Raw genomic sequence first — 18,957 nt, 5'->3', positions numbered from 1 at the left:
GCATACAATTACATTCTAGACGGTTCTGTGCTTCCAACTTTGTGGCAACAGTTTGGGGAAGGCCCTATTTCAGCATGAAAATGCCCCATGTACAAAGCAAGGTCCATACAGAAATGGTTTGTCGAGATTGATGTGGAAGAACTTGACTGGCCTGCACAGAGCCCTGACATCAACCCCATCAAACACCTTTGGGATGAATTGGAACTCCGACTGTGAGCCAGGCCTAATTGCCCAACATCAGTGGCCGACTTCACTCTTGTGGTTGAATGGAAGCAAGTCCCTGCAGCAATGTTCCAACATCTTGTGGAAAGCCTTCCCAACAGAGTGGAGGCTATTATAGCAGCAAAGGGGGGACCAACTCAATATTAATGCCCATGATTTTGGAATGAGATGTTCGATGAGCAGGTAGCTACATTCTTTCGGTCATGTAGTGTAGTTCACTCAGGCCGTTTACCATTGAAGAAAATGGTCAGTTCCGGGTCTTTCATAGACAGGTTGGTTGTTTAGCAACAGAAACAATGCGCACAACCATGGGGCAAAACAGATGAGGTTGGCTTCGTTTGTTGACCACATGTAAGCTATATTTCATCTCCAATGTTAATTGAGAACATAAATACATTTGCACAATGACCACTTGTTGTCTCTTAAATATATTGTTACAGTTGTTGGTTAGCTAGCTAGAGAATTTTAGACATATTAGCATTGACATGAAATCAGTCAAAACACCTCAAATTAAGACATGGTATCAATAACGAGCCACTTGTGATTCCTCACATGGCAGTTTCTTGTCATTCTTGCTAGCAATCTAGCAATCTGGCCATCCGGAATCATAACAACAGGCTGGCTTCTGCCCCATGGAAGCATGCACATTGTTTTGGTGACGTTGTCAGCCAACCCATCTATAGACATCAATGCAATAGCAGCTGGGTCTGGTCTATCTAGCTCATCGACTTACATTGAACCAGACTAAAAAAAAAGTCAGTGGGGTGTCTCTTTTCCCCTTCTGTCTCTGGCTACAACTTTTTACTGGCTGCCTGAGCCATGGAGCAAATTAAAATAGGTTGCACCCCCACATTTTCACCAGCAACGTATCATAATCTATTGGAAATATAAAGTTTAACTTATTTTGCTCTAGTCTGTCTAAAAAAAAATATGGTAAATGGTCAAATTGCGTGTGATATGCATTTTGGAACCCCGCTCCCCCAAGATGAATGGTTTTGGCCACACTCCACTGCTTTGACTGATGCAGCTAGAAATCAAGTGTCTATCCTACACTGAACAAAAATATAAATGCAACATGCAACAATTTCAAAGATTTGACTGAGTTAAAGTTATTTTAAGATGTGTGTATTGTTAGATATTACTGCACTGTTGGAGCTAGGAACACAAGCATTTCACTACACCACAATAACATCTGCTAAATATGTGTATGTGACCAATAAAATTTTATTTAGATTTATAAGGAAATCCATCAATTGAAATAAATGCATTAGGCCCTAATCTATGGATTTCACATGACTGGGAATACAGATATGCATCTGTTTGTCACAGATACCTGTAAAAATGTTTAAATAGGGCGTGGATCAAAAGAACAGTCAGTATATGGTGTGACCACCATTTACCTCATTCAGAGTCACATCTCCTTCGCATAGAGTTGATCAGGCTGTTGATTGTAGCCTGTGGGATATTTTCCCACTCTTCTTCCAAGGCTGTGCAAATGTTCTGGATATTGGCAGGAACTGGAACACGCCCTCACACAAGTTGATTCAGAAGCATCCCAAACATGCTTTAATGGGTGACATGTCCAGTGAGTATGCAGGCCATGGAAGAACTGGGACATTTTCAGCTTCAAGGAATTGTGTACAGATGGGGGCTGTGCATTACCATGCTATAACATGAGGTGATGGCGGCAGATAAATGGCACAAACAATGGGCCTCAAGATCCCGTCACGGTAATTCTTTGCATTCAAATTGCCATTGATAAAATGCAATTGTGGTCATTGTCCATAGCTTATGTCTGCCCATACCAGAACCCCACCATGGGGCACTCTGTTCACAACGTTGACATCAGCAAACCGATCGCCCACACAACGCCATACACGCTGTCTGATATCTGCCCGGGTATAGTTGAAACCGGAATTCATCCGTGAAGAGCACACTTCGCCAGCGTGCCAGTAGCCATCGAAGGTGAGCATTTGCCCACTGAAGTCGGTTATGATGCCGAACTGCAGTCAGGTCAAGACCCTGGTGAGGATGACGAGCATGCAGATGAGCTTCCCTAAAATGTTTTTTTTGACAGTTTGTGCAGAAATTCTTTGGTTGTGCAAACCAACAGTTTCATCAGTTATCAGCGTGGCTGGTCTCAGACGATGCTGCAGGTGAAGAAGCCAGATGTGGAGGTCCTGGGCTGGAGCGGTTTCACATGGTCTGCGGTTGTGAGGCCGGTTGGACGTACTGCCAAATTCTCTAAAACAATCTTGGAGGTGGCTTATGGTAGAGAAATTAACATTACATTCTCTGGCAACAGCTCTGGTGGACATTCCTGCACTCAGTATACCAATTGCACACCCCTCAATACTTGAGACATCTGTGGCATTGTGTTGTGTGACAAAACTGCAAATTTGAGTGGCCTTTTAATGTCCCCAGCACAAGGTGCACCTGTGTAAATACCATGCTGTTTAATCAGCTTCTTGATATTCCACATCAGTCAGGTGGATGGATTATCTTGGCAAAGGAGAAATGCCCACTAAGCAAATTTGTGCTCAAAATTTCAGATACATCCACTTTTTGTGAGTATAGAACATTTCTGGGAACATTTATTTCAGCTCATGAAACATGGGACCAACACTTCACATGTTGTGTTTCTATTTCTGTTCAGTGAATAATGAAAAGGCACCCATGAAAGAATATGCTTTGTGTCCGATGCGCTCAAGGTGTTACATAGAATTTGCGGCGTACATCATGAGCAAAGTCATTGTAGCCTGTCATTTCACTTCCCCTAGCTGTGAGAACCATGGCCTCATGAGCCTACCAAAGGTTGCACTGTGCCCATTACAATGTAGAAAAATGTGTCTAGTCCGAACGGTTCAGGCTATCCATATTACCAGAGCTTCATCAAATGTTTTGGGAGAATTTGCGGCGGCAATCTATGGAAGATGTCAATAGATGGCAAAGCCCAAGATAGTGTTTTCCCCTATCCATCTGTGGCAAAGTTCTCTACATGATTATGACAAATCCAGCTCCAGAGCCAGCCATAGCCAAGCTGGCTGTATGCGTCATTCTTTCGGAGATAGAACCTAAAAGACAATTTCCACTTATAGGACTGGAATCACGTGGAAATAGTGTCAGCTTTGCTCTCTGGTGGGGGCCGATCCTTTGAACTTCACATGTTAGTGCTCATGGGTCCTTGTACATGGAAAAGATCTATAACCTTTTCAGCATACTCTCTTGATTAAAGATGCACTCCGGGATCTTAAGCACAACAAATTCGTAACACATTGCACTAATTGGATTCGTAACAGATCACACTAATGAAAAAAATCATATGATATCATACAAATGACAAAATTCTTAACATATCACACAAATGGATGACGTAAGTCGCTCTGGATAAGAGCGTCTGCTAAATGACTTAAATGTAAATGTGATGTATGCAAAAATCGGGGCCAATTTTGGCTTATGAGCACCACTTTAAAAACTACTGGCTGAAATTATTTTAAAAAATTGAGAGTGCATCTTTAACTTATTAGCCTATAGTATACAATCTTTAATTAATTTACCAGCCTATAATATACTGTCTTTGATTAATTTACTAGCATATAGTATTCTTACTAGCCTATTGTAGATTGTCTGATTAACTTACTAGCCTATAGAATACTGTATTTGATGCAGTAGCCTACACAAGTTTAGGTTGGATCCAATGTTATATTAGTTAAGTTTCATAAAACACATACATATTTACAAAGTTGTAGGCTAGCCTCTTAGCGCAAATATACTCACTGTGTGTTGCCGATATGCCGATGTTTTATCAGTGGAATAAATCGTTGGGACTGCGTCAAGATTTAATATTAACCTCGTGGTGAAACCGAGATCAAGTTTTGTGAAGCACTCTTCTGTAAAGTGGTCGCCACATAAACGGGACACAACTGGAATATTCTCTCCCGAGTTGCTTTCATTAATAAACTGTAGCCACTGTTGACGTCTCTGTGGTTCCTCTGGTAAACTGTAATGAATAATTGCGTCCGATTTATTGGCGCATCCTCTAACAATGCATCTATGGATTTCCATTTGGTGCTTTTCTTTAGCCAGTTATTTTCTTATGAAACAGAGCCAAATTTGATATACCTTTTAGATACTCATTTTGTCGTCACCACTGACCCAGATTGTTGTGCTCTTTGCTAGCCAACTGTTAGCAACAACAACCAAGTTAGCATTGTGGCTAAGCTGTCTACAGTGTTAAGTCAATAATTAATATCCGCACGTGGACTTTACACATTCTCTCTATCTGTCTATGCCGTTTGAACAGTGGTGAATATGTGTACAATCATATTTTTCAGGTACTAAAATGATAATTAATGGATTGCAAAAATAGCTAGGTTGCAACTTCTTATGTTTTTGTAACAGAATAGGCGCACGGTCGCCACCTACTGTAGTGGAGTGTTTCTACTGAACGACCATTTACTCGAGGCTATATTATTTCCCTCAAATTTATTAATACATTAAATGTATATTGAACTGATTGGCTTGATTATTCTAACCACGTACACAGTTCCAGCGTATGAATATGTTAAAATATTAGTAAAATACATTCCATATATGTTTCCACTGTGTCTGGTACATTCACATTGCCAGGAAAGTTCGCCCATTCTACATTTACACATATATTTTCAAATGAACATAATACAATTTAAACGTGTACTATTATTGCCCCTTCCGAAACTGATATAATCAAAGAAAGACAGTAGCTAGCTAGCACAAAATATAATTTAAATCAACTGTGCTGGCATAGCTCCAGTTCTCTCAGTGGTTTGCTGTTTCACCATGTGTAAATAAAACTTTATAATTCTGTAGGAAATGACATGCGTTTACCGGTACACCAGCGGTGAATTGGTTTTACGTGAATTCTGTAGGGAGAAATTGGCCAGTTTTTCTTATTCAATGTTGTTCATACAACAGTAAGCGACAACACATCACCACAGGACGAAAAGAAGATCTGAGCTGTAAAAAAATATGCCCAAGAACAAAGGTAAAGCGTTAAAATTGCCGTCTTTTCCCATTAATGTGTGGCTATCTCTGTCCGGCATCTCTGACTAGCTACACGCATTAAACTTGACACAATTTAATCAAAGACCGCAACCTTCTAGTTTAGCTAGCTAACCAGCATAATGTCTAGTTAACCAGTAACTAGCTAGAGTTCATGTTCAGAAGTAATGGTACGTACAACCTAGCTAAGTGAAGTTTACAGCAGCCAGCTCGCTATATTGTATTTTTTAAGTGGAGCAAATTAATATAATTCAGTCGTTTAGCTAACTAAATTAACCGGTTTGCTCATCACTCACGATACTAACACAGGCATTTAGATAACGTTATTTATTCAGTTTACAACACCCATTCACACCTCAGTCAGCAGGTTACACTTGCCTGAAGAAATTTAACAGGAAGGTTTCAAGTACTGGCTGTAGTAGGCCATATGGCTTATCTGCGGTCTGTATTCCTGTAAAACATCGTCACATGTTGCTTTAACACATGTTCCTCTTGTAGATTATGATACAGGGAGAGAGGAATGTGGGGATCACATTACAGCCTAAAATGGTAAACTCAGCATAAAAAGAAAAGAAACACCCTCACTGTCAACTGCGTTTATTGTCAGCAAACTTAACATGTGTAAATATTTGTATGAACATAATATTCAACAACTGAGACAAACTGAACAAGTTCCACAGACATGTGACTAAGAGAAATGGAATAATGTGTCCCTGAACAAAGAGGGGGTCAAAATCAAAAGTAACAGTCAGTATCTGGTGTGGCCACCAGCTGCATCAAGTACAGAAGTGTATCTCCTCATGGACTGCACCAGATTTGCCAGATGTTGAGATGTTACCCCACTCTTCCACCAAGGCACCTGCAAGTTCCCGGACATTTATGGGGAGGAATGGCCATAGCCCTCACCCTCCAATCCAACATGTCCCAGACATGCTCAATGGGATTGAGATCCGGGCTCTTCGCTGGGCATGGCAGAACACTGACATTCCTGTCTTGCAGGAAATCACGCACAGAACGAGCAGTATGGCTGGTGGCATTGTCACGCTGGAGGGTCATGTCAAGATGAGCTTGCAAGAAGGGTACCACATGAGGGAGGAGGATGTCTTCCCAGTAATGCACAGCGTTGAGATTGCCTGCAATGACAACAAACTCATTCCAATGATTCTGTGACACACCGCTCCAGACCATACAGATCCTCCACCTCCAAATCGATCTCGCTCCAGAGTACAGGCCTCGGCGTAACGCTCATTCCTTCGACGATAAACGTGAATCTGACGACCACCCATGGTGAGACAAAACCACGACTTGTCAGTGAAGAGCACTTTTTGCCAGTCCTGTCTAGTCCAGCGACGGTGGGTTTTTGCCTATAGGCGACGTTGTTGCCAGTGATGTCTGGTGAGGACCTGCCTTACAACAGGCCTACACGCCCTCAGTCCAGCCTCAGTTTATTGCGGACGGTGTGAGAACTGATAGAGGGATTGTGCGTTCCTGGTGTAACTCGGGCAGTTGTTGTTGCCGTCCTGTACCTGTCCCGTAGGTGTAATGTTCGGATGTACCGATCCTGTGCAGGTGTTGTTACACATGGTCTGTCACTGCGAGGACGATCAGCTGTCCGTCCTGTCTCACTGTAGTGCTGTTTTCGGTGTCTGACTGTACAGACATTGCAATTTATTGCCCTGGCCACATCTGCAGTCCTCATGCCTCCTTGCAGCATGCCTAAGGCACATTCACTCAGATGAGTAGGGACCCTGGGCATCTTTATTTTGGTGTTTTTCAGAGTCATTAGAAAGGCCTCTTTTGTGCTCTACGTTTTCATAACTGTGACCTTTAATTGTAAGCTGTTAGTGTCTTAATGACCATTCCACAGGTGCATTTTCATTATTTATTTATTGTTCAATGAACAAGCATGGGAAACCGTGTTTAAACCCTTTACAATGAAGATCTGTCAAGTTGCTTGAATTATCTTTGAAAGACAGGGTCCTGAAACGGGGACGTTTCTTTTTTTGCTGAGTTTATTTAGGTTAGCTAGCTATCGGGCTCAATAATCACAGGTCAAGGGGAAACTCAATACCTTTACCTTACATAGCTACTGTAGTTAAATACACTTCCAGGACCTTCAGAAAGTATTCATACCTCTTGACTTATTCCACATTTAATTTTTACAGCCTGAATTCAAAGTTTATAAAATGTTGCTTATTTTCTCACCAACTACACACAATACCCCAAATGCACATTTATTGAGTTTGTTGTTACAGCCTTAAGAATGTCTTTCTGGGTTAGTCTCTGGGCTATGCACACCTGGATTGTACAATATTTGCACAATCAAATCAATTTAGCTTCAAATAAATAATGAAACATGTTCAATTTGGTTTAAATAATGCAAAAACAAAGTGTTGGAGAAGAAAGTAAAAGTGCAATATGTGCCATGTATAAAAAGCTAACGTTTAAGTTCCTTGCTCAGAACATGAGAACATATATATGAAAGCAGGTGGTTCCTTTTTTAAGGTGAGTTCACTATTCCCAGGTAAGAAGTTTTAGGTTGAGGTTATTATAGGACTTTCTCTATACCATTTGTATTTCATTAACCTTTGACTATTGGATGTTCTTATAGGCACTTCAGTATTGCCAGTGTAACAGTATAGCTTCTGTCCCTCTCCTCGCCCCTACCTGGGCTCGAACCAGGAACACATTGACAACAGCCACCCTCGAAGCATCGTTACCCATCGCTCCACAAAAGCAGCGGCCCATGCAGAGCAAGGGGAACAACTACTCCAAGTCTCAGTGCGAGTGACGTTTGAAATGCTATTAGCGCACACCCCGCTAACAAGCTAGCCATTTCATAGGTTACACCAGCCTAATCTCGGGAGTTGATAGGCTTGAAGTCATAAACCGCTCAATGCTTGAAGCACAGGGAATAATAATATATAATATATGCCATTTAGCAGACGCTTTTATCCAAAGCGACTTACAGTCATGTGTGCATACATTCTACGTATGGGTGGTCCCGGGGATCGAACCCACTACCCTGGTGTTACAAGCGCCATGCTCTACCAACTGAGCTACAGAAGGACCACAGAAGAGCTGCTGGCAAACGCACAAAAGTGCTATTTGAATGAATGCTTACGAGCCTGCTGCTGCCTACCACCGCTCAGTCAGACTGCTCTATCAAATATCAAATCATAGACTTAATTATAACATAATAACACACAGAAATACACGCTTTAGGTCATTAATATGGTCAAATCCGGAAACGATCATTTAGAAAACAAAACGTTTATTCTTTGTTAACATGAATTTCTTTAACTAAATATGCAGGTTTAAAAATATATACTTCTGTGTTTTGATTTTAAGAAAGTCATTGATGTTTATGGTTAGGTACATTCGTGCAACCATTATACTTTTTTCGCAAATGCGCTTTTGTTAAATCATCCCCTGTTTGGCGAAGTTGGCAGTCTTTGTTAGGAAGAAATAGTCGGCACAGTTCGCAACGAGCCAGGCAGCCCAAACTGCTGCATATATCCTGACTCTGTTGCACAGAATGCAAGAGAAGTGACACAATTTCCCTAGTTAAAGGAAATTCATGTTAGCAGGCAATATTAACTAAATATGCAGGTTTAAAAATATATACTTGTGTATTGATTTTAAGAAAGGCGTTGATGTTTATGGTTAGGTGCACATTGATGCAACAACAGTGCCTTTTCCGCGAACGCCCTTGTTAAATCACCCATTTGTCGAAGTAGGCTATGAAATATTAACAGGCACCGCATCGATTATATGCAATGCAGGACAAGCTAGATAAATTAGTAATATCATCAACCATGTGTAGTTAACTAATGACTATGTTAAGATTGATCGTTTTTTCTAAGATATGTTTAATGCTATCTAGCATCTTACCTTGGCTCTTTGCTGCACTCGCATAACAGGTAGTCAGCCTGCCACGCAGTCTCCTCGTGGAGTGCCATGTAATCGGCCATGATTGGTGTCCAAAAATGCAGATTTCCGATTGTTATGAAAACTCGATATCGGACCTAATTAAAATCGGCCATTCCGATTAATCAGTCGACCTCTAGTTTCCTTCCTCTCCGACAACTGAGTTAGGAGGGGCGTCTGTATATTTGTAGTGACCGGGTGTATTGATACACCATCCAAAGTGTCATTAATAACTTCACCATGCTCAAAGGGATATTTCATGTCTGCTTTTTGTTTTAACCCATCTACCAATAAGTGCACTTCTTTGCGAGGTAGTGGAAAACCTCCCTGGTCTTTGTGGTTGAATCTGTGTTTGAAATTCACTTCTCGACTGAGGGACCTTACAATTATCTGTATGTCTGGGGAACAGAGATGAGGTAGTAATTAAAAGATAATGTTAAACACTATTACACAGACTCATACAAAGGTCTCCCTCGCCCTCCATTTGGCAAATCAGACCATAACTTTATCTTCCTGATTCCTGCGTACAAGCAAAAACTCTGAACTTCATTCATTGTTTAAACAAATACAATACTATTCAACTTTTTATTTAAATAGGCAAGTCAGTTAAGAACAAATTGTTATTTACAGTGACGGCCTACCACTTCGTGATGAGCGGTTACAATGACGGTTGATGCCCCTATTAGTAAGTGCATTGACGACGTCATTCCCACAGTGACCGTATGTACATATCCTAACCAGAAGGCATGGATTACAGGCAACATCTAAACTTTGCGCAAAGTGGAACACTAACCTCGACGATTATAAGAAATCCTGCCATGCCCTGCGACGACACAATCAAATGGGCAAAGTGTCAGTACAGGACTAAGATCGAATCCTACTACACTGGCTCCGACGCTCGTCAGATGTGGCAGGGATTGCAAACTATTACAAACAACAAAGGGAAGCACAGCCACGAGCTGCCCAGTGACGCTAGCATACCATATGAGCCAAATGCCTACTATGCTCGTTTTGAGGCAAGCCACACTGAACCATGCGTGAGAGCACCAGCTGTTCTGGACTACTGTGTGATCAAGCTCTCAGTAGCTGATGTGAGTAAGCCCTTTAACTTCTTAAGGTACAGGGGGCAGCATTTTCACTTTTGGATAAATAGCGTGCCCAATTTCAACTTCCTGCTACTCATGCCAAGAATATAATCAATTCATATTATTAGTAGATTTGGATAGAAAACACTCTGTAATTTTTTCTAAAACTGTTTGAATCATGTCTGTGAGTATAACAGAACTTATGTAGCAGGCAAAACCCAGAGGACTAACCATTCAGAATATTAAAAAAAATTGAGGTCTGTCTGTTCAGTGAGTTCTCATTGGGAAATGATATTTCTTAGGCACTTGTTTTCAGTTCCTACCACTTCCACTGGATGTCACCGGTCTTTGGAATTTGGTTGAGGTTATTCCTTTGTGCAATGAAGAAGTACGGCCATCGAGGAAATGGGTAACACTGTGGAGAGTTGCGCGAGGCTTGAAAAGTAGCGTTAGTTTCCTCTCTTCCTCTATTGAAAACAGATAGACCCGTCTTCAATTTGATCGATTATTAAGGACCAATTGTGATGTTTATGGGACATATTGGAGTGCCAACAAAAGAAGCTCGTCAAAAGGTAAGGCATGTTTTATATTTTATTTCTGCGTTTTGTGTAGCGCCTGCAGGGTTGAAATATCCTACTCTTTGTTTACTGTTGTGTATCATCAGATAATAGCTTCTTATGCTTTCGCAGAAAAGCCTTTTTAAAATCTGACATTTTGGCTAGATTCACAACGGGTGTAGCTTCAATTTAGTATCTTACATGTGTGAAAGTTTGATTTTTATAGAATTTTATTTGAATTTGCTGCGCTGAATTTTCCCTGGCTTTTGACCAAGTGGGATGCAAGCATCCCCTATACCATAAGAAGTTAAACAGGTTAACATTCACAAGGCCATAGGGACATACGGATTACCAGGAGGTGTCTAAACTGACTTCTCCCTGACCCAGTCTGTAATACCTACATGTTTGAAGCAGACTACCATAGTCCCTGTGTCAAGAATGCCAAGGTAATCTGTCTAAATGACTAGCGCACCATATCACTCACATCGGTAGCCCTGAAATGCTTTGAAAGGCTGGTCATGGCTCACATCAACCCCATCCTCCCAAACACCCTGGACCCACTCCAATTTGCATACTGCCCCAAAAGATCCACAGATGCAATTTCTATTGCGCTCCACACTGCCCTTTCCCACTTGGACAAAATTAAAAACCTACGTGAGAATGCTGTTCATTGACCACAGCTCAGCATTCAACAGCATAGTGCCCTCGAAGCTCATCACTAAGCGAGGGTCCCTAGGATTGAACACCTCCATCTGCAACTAGATCCTGCACTTCCTGATGGGCCACCCACAGGTAGTGAGCATAGCCAACAACAAATCTGCCACGCAGACCCTCAACACGGGGGGCACCTCAGAGTTGCGTGCATAGTCCTCTCCTGTGCTCCCTGTTCACCATCAACTGTGTGGCCGTGGGATTCCAACACCATTAAGTTTGCTGACAACACAATGGTGGTGGGCCTGATCACTGACGACAATGACACCGCCTATAGGGAGTAGGTCAGAGACCTGGCAACACCAGTAAGAGCTGATCGTGGAATGTGTTGAGAGCTTCAAGTTCCTCGGTGTCCACCTCACTAACGATTTGTCATGGTCGTGAAGAGGGCACGACAACAGCTCTTCCCCCTCAGGAGGCTGAAAAAAATGTGTCATGGGCCCTCAGTCCTCAAAGTTCTAAGGCTGCACAATCGAGAGCATCTCTATTGGCTGCATCACTGCTTGATATGGCAACTTCTTGGCTTCCTACAGCAAGGTGCTAAAGAGGGTTGTGCGTATGGCCCAGTCCATCACCGTTTTCGAGCTCCCTGCCAACCAGGACCTCTATACCAGGCGGTGTCAGAGGAATGCCCCAAAAATTGTCAGACTTTAGCCACCCAAGCCAGAGAATGTTCTCCCTGCTACTGCACGGCAAGCTGGTACCAATGCATCAAGTCTGGAACCAACAGGACCCTAAACAGCTTCTAACCCCAAGCCATAAGACTTCGAAAAACTACTGCTAAATAGATAATCAAATAGCTTGCCGGACTACCTGCATTGACCATTTTTTTGCACTAACATTCTTGCACTGACCCTATGGACTCACACTGGACTCTACTTACACTGACACCCCCACACACACACACACACACACACCTACTCACCAAATACGCTGCTGCTACTGTCTTTTCCCCCCACATTTTTTTTATATTACTATTTTACTATATTTACTATATTACTATATTTATATATTTTTTATATTACTGTTTTTATATTACTGTTAATCTGTAGCTCAGTTGGTAGAGCATGGCGCTTGTAACGCCAGGGTAGTGGGTTCGATCCCCGGCACCACCCATATGTAGAATGTATGCACACATGACTGTAAGTCGCTTTGGATAAAAGCGTCTGCTAAATGGCATATATTATTATTATTATTATTATATTATAATCTAAAAAGGATTAAATAAATAAAAATACTCAGCATACTACACACAATACCCCATAATGACAAAGTGAAAACAGGTTTAGACATTTGCAAATTTATTGCAAGTAAAATTTAACATACATATTCAGACCTTGCTATGAGACTCAATTGAGCTCAGTTGCCTCCATTGATCATCCTTGATGTTTCTACCTTGATTGGAATCCACCTGTGGTAAATTTAATTGATTGGACAGGATTGTGTTGAGGCACAGATCTGGGGAAGGGTACCTAAACATTTCTGAACAGCATTGAAGGTCCAAGAACACAGAAGGGCCTTGGTCAGGGAGGTGACCAAGAACCCGATGGTCACTCTGACAGAGCTCCAGAGTTCCTCTGTGGAGATGGTTGTCCTTCTGAAAGGTTCTCCCATCTCTGCAGCACTCCACCAATCAGGCCTTTATGGTAGTGTGGCCAGACGGAAGCCTCTTCCAAGTAAAAGGCACATGACGGCCCACTTGGAGTTTTCCAAAAGGCACCTAAAGAACTCTCAGACCATGAGAAAAAAGATGATCTGGTCTGATGAAACCAAGATTGAATGCTTTGACCTGAATGTTAAGAGTCACATCTGTAGGCACCCTGGCAGCATCTCTACAGTGAATCATGGTGGTGGCATTATCATGCTGTGGGGATGTTTTTCAGCAACGGACTGGGAGACTAGTCCGGATCGAGTGAAAGATGAACGGAGCAAAGTATAGAGATCCTTGATAGGAAGCTGCTCCAGAGTGCTCAGGACCTCAGATTAGGGCGACGGTTCACCTTCCAACAGGACAATGACCCTAAGCACACAGCCAAGACAACGCAAGAGTGGCTTCTGTATATGTACAGTACACAGCTACCTCAATTACCTCGTACTCCTGCACATCGCCTCGGTACTGGTACTCCCCGTATATAGATGGCCATGTTATTCACTGTATTTATTCCTCATGCCACTATTTATTTTTATCTATACCTTTTTTTTACCCCTTTTTTCTCTCCAATTTCGATGTATCCAATTGGTAGTTAGTATTGTCTCATCGCTGCAACTCCTGTACGGCCTCGGGAGTCGAAACACAACCCAACCAAGCCGCACTGCTTCTTGACACAATGCCTACTTATCCCGGAAGCCAGCCACACCAATGTGTCAGAGGAAACACCATACACCTGGCTATCGTGTCAGTGTGCACTGTGTCCGGCCTGCCACAGGAGTTACTATTGCGCGATGGGACAAGGACATCCCTGCCAGCCAAACCCTCCCCTAACCCGTACGACGCTGGGCCAATTGTGAGCCACCCCATGTGTCTCCCGGTCGCGGCCAGCTGCGACAGAGCCTGGACTCAAACCCAGAATCTGTAGTGACACAGCTAGCACTGCTATGCAGTGTATTAGACCACTGCGCCACTCAGGAGGCCTCGTGCCACTATTTCTAGTTTATTCCTCGTCTTTAACTCTGCACTGTTGGGGTTGCAAACTTAGACTTAAGACCTTTTCAGCTAAACATTTTCTATTAATTTATAAAAATGTCTAAAAACATTACTCCACTTTGACGTGTGTGTGTGTGTGTGTGTGTGTGTGTGTGTGTGTGTGTGTGTGTGTGTGTGTGTGTGTGTGTGTGTGTGTGTGTGTGTGTGTGTGTGTGTGTGTGTGTGTGTGTGTGTGTGTGTGTGTGTGTGTGTGTGTGTGTGTGTGTGTGTGTGTGTCACTGGCCTACAATCTCAATTTACTTTATGTTTTTTCTTCAGGCTATAACACAACAAAATGTGGAAGAAGTTGAGGGCTGTGAATATATTCTGAAGGCACTTCATACAGTCTGGATGAGTGTCTGCTAAATTACTAAAAGTGGTCTGACAGAATTTCTTTCTCTCTGTCCTATCTCCAGGTAAGTGAGGAAAGAATCGTAGACGTGGAAAGAATGAGAATGAGTCAGAGAAGAGAGAGCTGGTGTTCAAAGAGGATGGGCAGGGTGAGTGGAGGGAGTGAGGGTGATGGGGGAGTGCAGGGGTCTCTGCCAGGGCTTGTGTGAGGTGCAGGTTTTTGCTCCAGCAAAGCAGTAACATGGCTGATTAAACAAACCAAGTCTTTGTTCAAGACATGATTGGTTGATTAGTTGGTGTGTTACTGCTTTGGCTGAAGAAAAAGCCTGCACCTACACCAGCTCTAAAATAAGAGTCATTTTTAATGTTGTAAATAACAACTGCCAGTCCCTTCCCTGTGTAGAATACCTTAACTGCTCCTAACAGTGTTCTAGATTTAATATGCAGCTCTCTTTTGTCCAGGGTTCTGGATTGCAGATAGAACTAGAGCCCTGTTTTAGAGCAGATGTATTGCATTGAAGGTGTTGGCATTCAAACGTAATGATCAGCATGTCTATATTCAGTGGGAGCAGTGTACCCCTCTCTCCTGTGCTGTAGAGTACATAGTTGAAGTCGGAAGCTTACATACACCTTATAAAATACATTTAAACTCAGTTTTTCACAATACCTGACATTTAATCCTAGTAAAAATTCCCTGTCTTAGGTCAGTTAGGATCACCACTTTATTTTAACATTGTGAAAAGAATGTGAAATGTCAGAATAATAGTAGAGAATGATTTATTTCAGCTTTTATTTCTTTCATCACATTCCCAGTGGGTCAGAAGTTTACATACACCCAATTGGTATTTGGTAGCATTGCCCTTACATTGTTTAACTTGGGTCAAACATTTTGGGTAGCCTTCCACAAGCTTCCCACAATAAGTTGGTTGAATTTTGGCCCATTCCTCCTGACAGAGCTGGTGTAACTGAGTCAGGTTTGTAGGCCTCCTTGCTCGCAAAAACCTTTTCAGTTCTGCCCACAAATGTTCTATGGGATTGAGGTCAGGGCTTTGTGATGGCCACTCCAATACCTAAGCCATTTTGCCACAACTTTGGAAGTATGCTTGGGGTCATTGTCCATTTGGAAGACCCATTCGTGACCAAGCATTAACTTCCTGACTGATGTCTTGAGATGTTGCTTCAATATATCCACATCATTTTCCTTCCTCATGAGCAATCTCTTTTGTGAAGTGCATCAGTCCCTCATGCAGTAAAGCACCCCCACAACATGATGCTGCCACCCCTGTGCTTCACGGTTGGGATGGTGTTCTTCGGCTTGCACGCCTCCCCTTTTTTCCTCCAAACATAACGATGGTCATTATGGCCAACCAGTTCTATTTTTGTTTCATCATACCAGAGGACATTTCTCCAAGAAGTACGATCTTTGTCCCCATGTGCAGATGCAAACCGTAGTCTGGCTTTTATATTGCGGTTCTGGAGCAGTGGCTTCTTCCTTGCTGAGTGGCCTTTCAGGTTATGTCGATATAGGACTTGTTTTACTGTGGATAAAGATACTTTTGTACCTGTTTCCTCCAGCATCTTCACAAGGTCCTTTGCTGTTGTTCCGACCATTGATTTGCACTTTTCTCACCAAAGTACGTTCATCTCTAGCAGACAGAACGCATCTCCTTCCTGAGCGGTATGACGGCTGTGTAGTCTCATGGTGTTTAGAATTGCGTTATATTGCTTGTACACATGGACGTGGTACCTTCAGGTGTTTGGAAATTGCTCCCAAGGGTAAACCAGACTTGTGGAGGTCTTATCATTTTTCTTCTGAGGTCTTTGCTGATTTCTTTTGATTTCCCCATGATGTCAAGCAAAGAGGCACTGCGTTTGAAGGTAGGCCTTGAAATACATCCACAGGTACACCTCCAATTGACTCAAATGTCAAATAGCCTCTAAGCTTCTAAAGCCAAGACATAATTTTCTGGAATTTTCCAAGCTGTCTAAAGGCACAGTTAACTCAGTGTATGTAAACTTCTGACCGACTGGAATTGTGATACAGTGAAATAATCTGTCTGTATTGTTGCGAAAATGACTTGTCAATTTAGAAGTGTTTTAATTCCCTCTTCTCCTTTCCCCCTCTTCCTTCAGATCTAAGGACCTTCTACCAGAGGGTATGGTTCGATTTTCCCCTCCTCGCTGAAAATCAACACAGGACTTCTGTACCCCACACACACACCAAATTTCAAGGTTGACCCTCACAATTTCCCATTGATACCATGAACGCAGCTACTCACAATCTCTTGCGTTATCTTTTTAATGTATTTATATCAATTTCACGCAGAGTGGAATTTACTTACAAGTACAGAATCTCTGGATTCGCAATAAAAAGATAAACCATTTTATGTTTGGTCTTGCGGTCTGTATCATTGTAGTTGGAAGTGAACATTGCTCTTTATATTAGTTAGGATTATTTTTTATTTATTACGAAACACATTACCCCTGAAGTTGCCTCTGTATCCTTTGAAATGTTTGTTTAATTCGATATTGTATTCCGATGACATTTTGCAATTACAGAACGATTTGTTTGTATTGATCAAAGCCTAATTGAAGGCTCTACCTCCCCTTCTGTTTTTCAAGTGTCTGTATTTTTCTATTGTTTACCCATGTTTGTTTGTTTGTTTGTCTGTCTGTTGGTTTTATGTTTGTTTTGATCCACTACCAGAGGGATGTCACAAAGCCTCACTCGGTTTAAGGTAATTCAAAAAAATGTTTTTAGATGGGGTTATTTTCCTAAGCTATTCTTGAATATGGGTTGTCTCATCAATTATTCCATGCCTATTTCTAGAAAATATTAACTTATTTTAGAATATTATGGAATGTTATTTATCTGTTATCTCCTTGGTCCTGCTTTGTGACACCTCCCTGTCTGTCAGAGAAAACAGCTAGCTGCTAACTAGCCTGGTGCTCTAGTGTTGCGCAGGTTGGAATTTATGAATATTGCCGTGGAGGCAGCACTGCAGTGGTCACTAACTGGCACAGCCACAAAGTCATAACCCTAATGCCTGACTCGAACCTTCAATTAAGACCAAAAAGCACTGTTTTGTTTTCATACATTTTTTACAATCTAGATCATTTTTACTTTGCATTTAGTGCAAGGATGGGCAACTCCAGTCCTTGTCGGCCGGAGTGGTGTCACAATTTTTCTCCATCCTTAGCATACATGGCAGATTAAACCAAATCAAATCAAATCAAATGTATTTATATAGCCCTTTGTACATCAGCTGATATCTCAAAGTGCTGTACAGAAACTCAGCCTAAAACCCCAAACAGCAAACAATGCAGGTGTAAAAGCAACTAATTGCATTCTAAACTGAAGATCATGATTAGATGATTTATTGGAGTCAGGTATTTTAGCTGTGACACCAATCAGGCTCCTGAGGACTGGAGTTGCCTATCCATGATCTAGTGGAAATCGCTCAGTTCTTCCCCCAGGGTAAGATTCATGACAATCAACGTGCCTGTTGCTGCCCTAGTCAATTCCTCTGTTCCTTTACTGTCTTGCCTAAGATGTCATGCAAGGCTTGGCATCTATAGAGGAGTTGGCAACAACACACAGTGTATGGGACTAGCCTAGATAAATATCACTGGACTGTGTCTGTCTTGAACACCACTGCCAGTGCTTGTGTTGAGCTATAATGTACTATGATGTCTGATGGCTCACTATAGGGATTTCCAATAAATAACTTAATTCCATGGGCTTGACATGATCTTTTTGAAGTTGCATTTCATACAAAGTTAGGGTGGCACACACATGGCCCAAAGTCGTCAGGGTTAGGAGAGAGTTTGGCCTTTGTTGTAAATAAGAATTTGTTCTTAACTGACTTGCCTAGTTCAATAAATCAAAAAAGTTATTCCCTGAAAAAGATGTTAACCTGTGCTTGTATGTATCAACCAGGTGGTGGTGCCACATTCAAACCTTATATAAACCTTATCCACGTGGTTATTACATTAATAATATTACACAATGACGTAGTAATACAAAGATGTTTCTGTAATACAGGTTTTTTATTTATTTAATTGAAGTTAGTTGGTCTTTATATTTGTAAAGTTTGTATGTAGCATATGGAGATGTGTGAAATTGACTCCTCAGCCAGAAGTGTCCCCCACTTGTGCAGCGGAGTAGCTGGCTTTTGGCGTGGCGCGACTGGTAAAATGCTTCGGGAGGGCATTCACTTGAGCTAGTTAAGCAGAGGTCCTGGGTGGTATGGGGGGTGATAAGAGACTTAATAAAGCCTAGGCCACCGTGTGGCTGCCTTACTAATGTCTGCGTGACGCCTGCATGTAGCGTCAACTAACATGTCGTCATATCAACACCGTACTAACGTCTGCGTTT

The 18,957-nt window shown here is 42.0% G+C and overlaps 1 long non-coding RNA gene across 1 annotated transcript; it reads left to right on the top strand.

Moving 5' to 3' along the window:
* The first annotated feature begins 5,051 nt into the window (after nucleotides 1-5,051).
* LOC123991285 lies at nucleotides 5,052-18,193 on the top strand. The gene is made up of 3 exons (XR_006830775.1): nucleotides 5,052-5,245; nucleotides 14,645-14,728; nucleotides 16,713-18,193. It is a non-coding gene; the product is annotated as an uncharacterized LOC123991285 (long non-coding RNA).
* Nucleotides 18,194-18,957: the final 764 nt, after the last annotated feature.

Source organism: Oncorhynchus gorbuscha, linkage group LG12, assembly GCF_021184085.1.
Source record: "Oncorhynchus gorbuscha isolate QuinsamMale2020 ecotype Even-year linkage group LG12, OgorEven_v1.0, whole genome shotgun sequence".
Classification (NCBI taxonomy): domain Eukaryota; kingdom Metazoa; phylum Chordata; class Actinopteri; order Salmoniformes; family Salmonidae; genus Oncorhynchus; species Oncorhynchus gorbuscha.
Note: the sequence above shows the minus strand (reverse complement) of the source record. Positions and strands in the feature narration are given on the sequence as shown.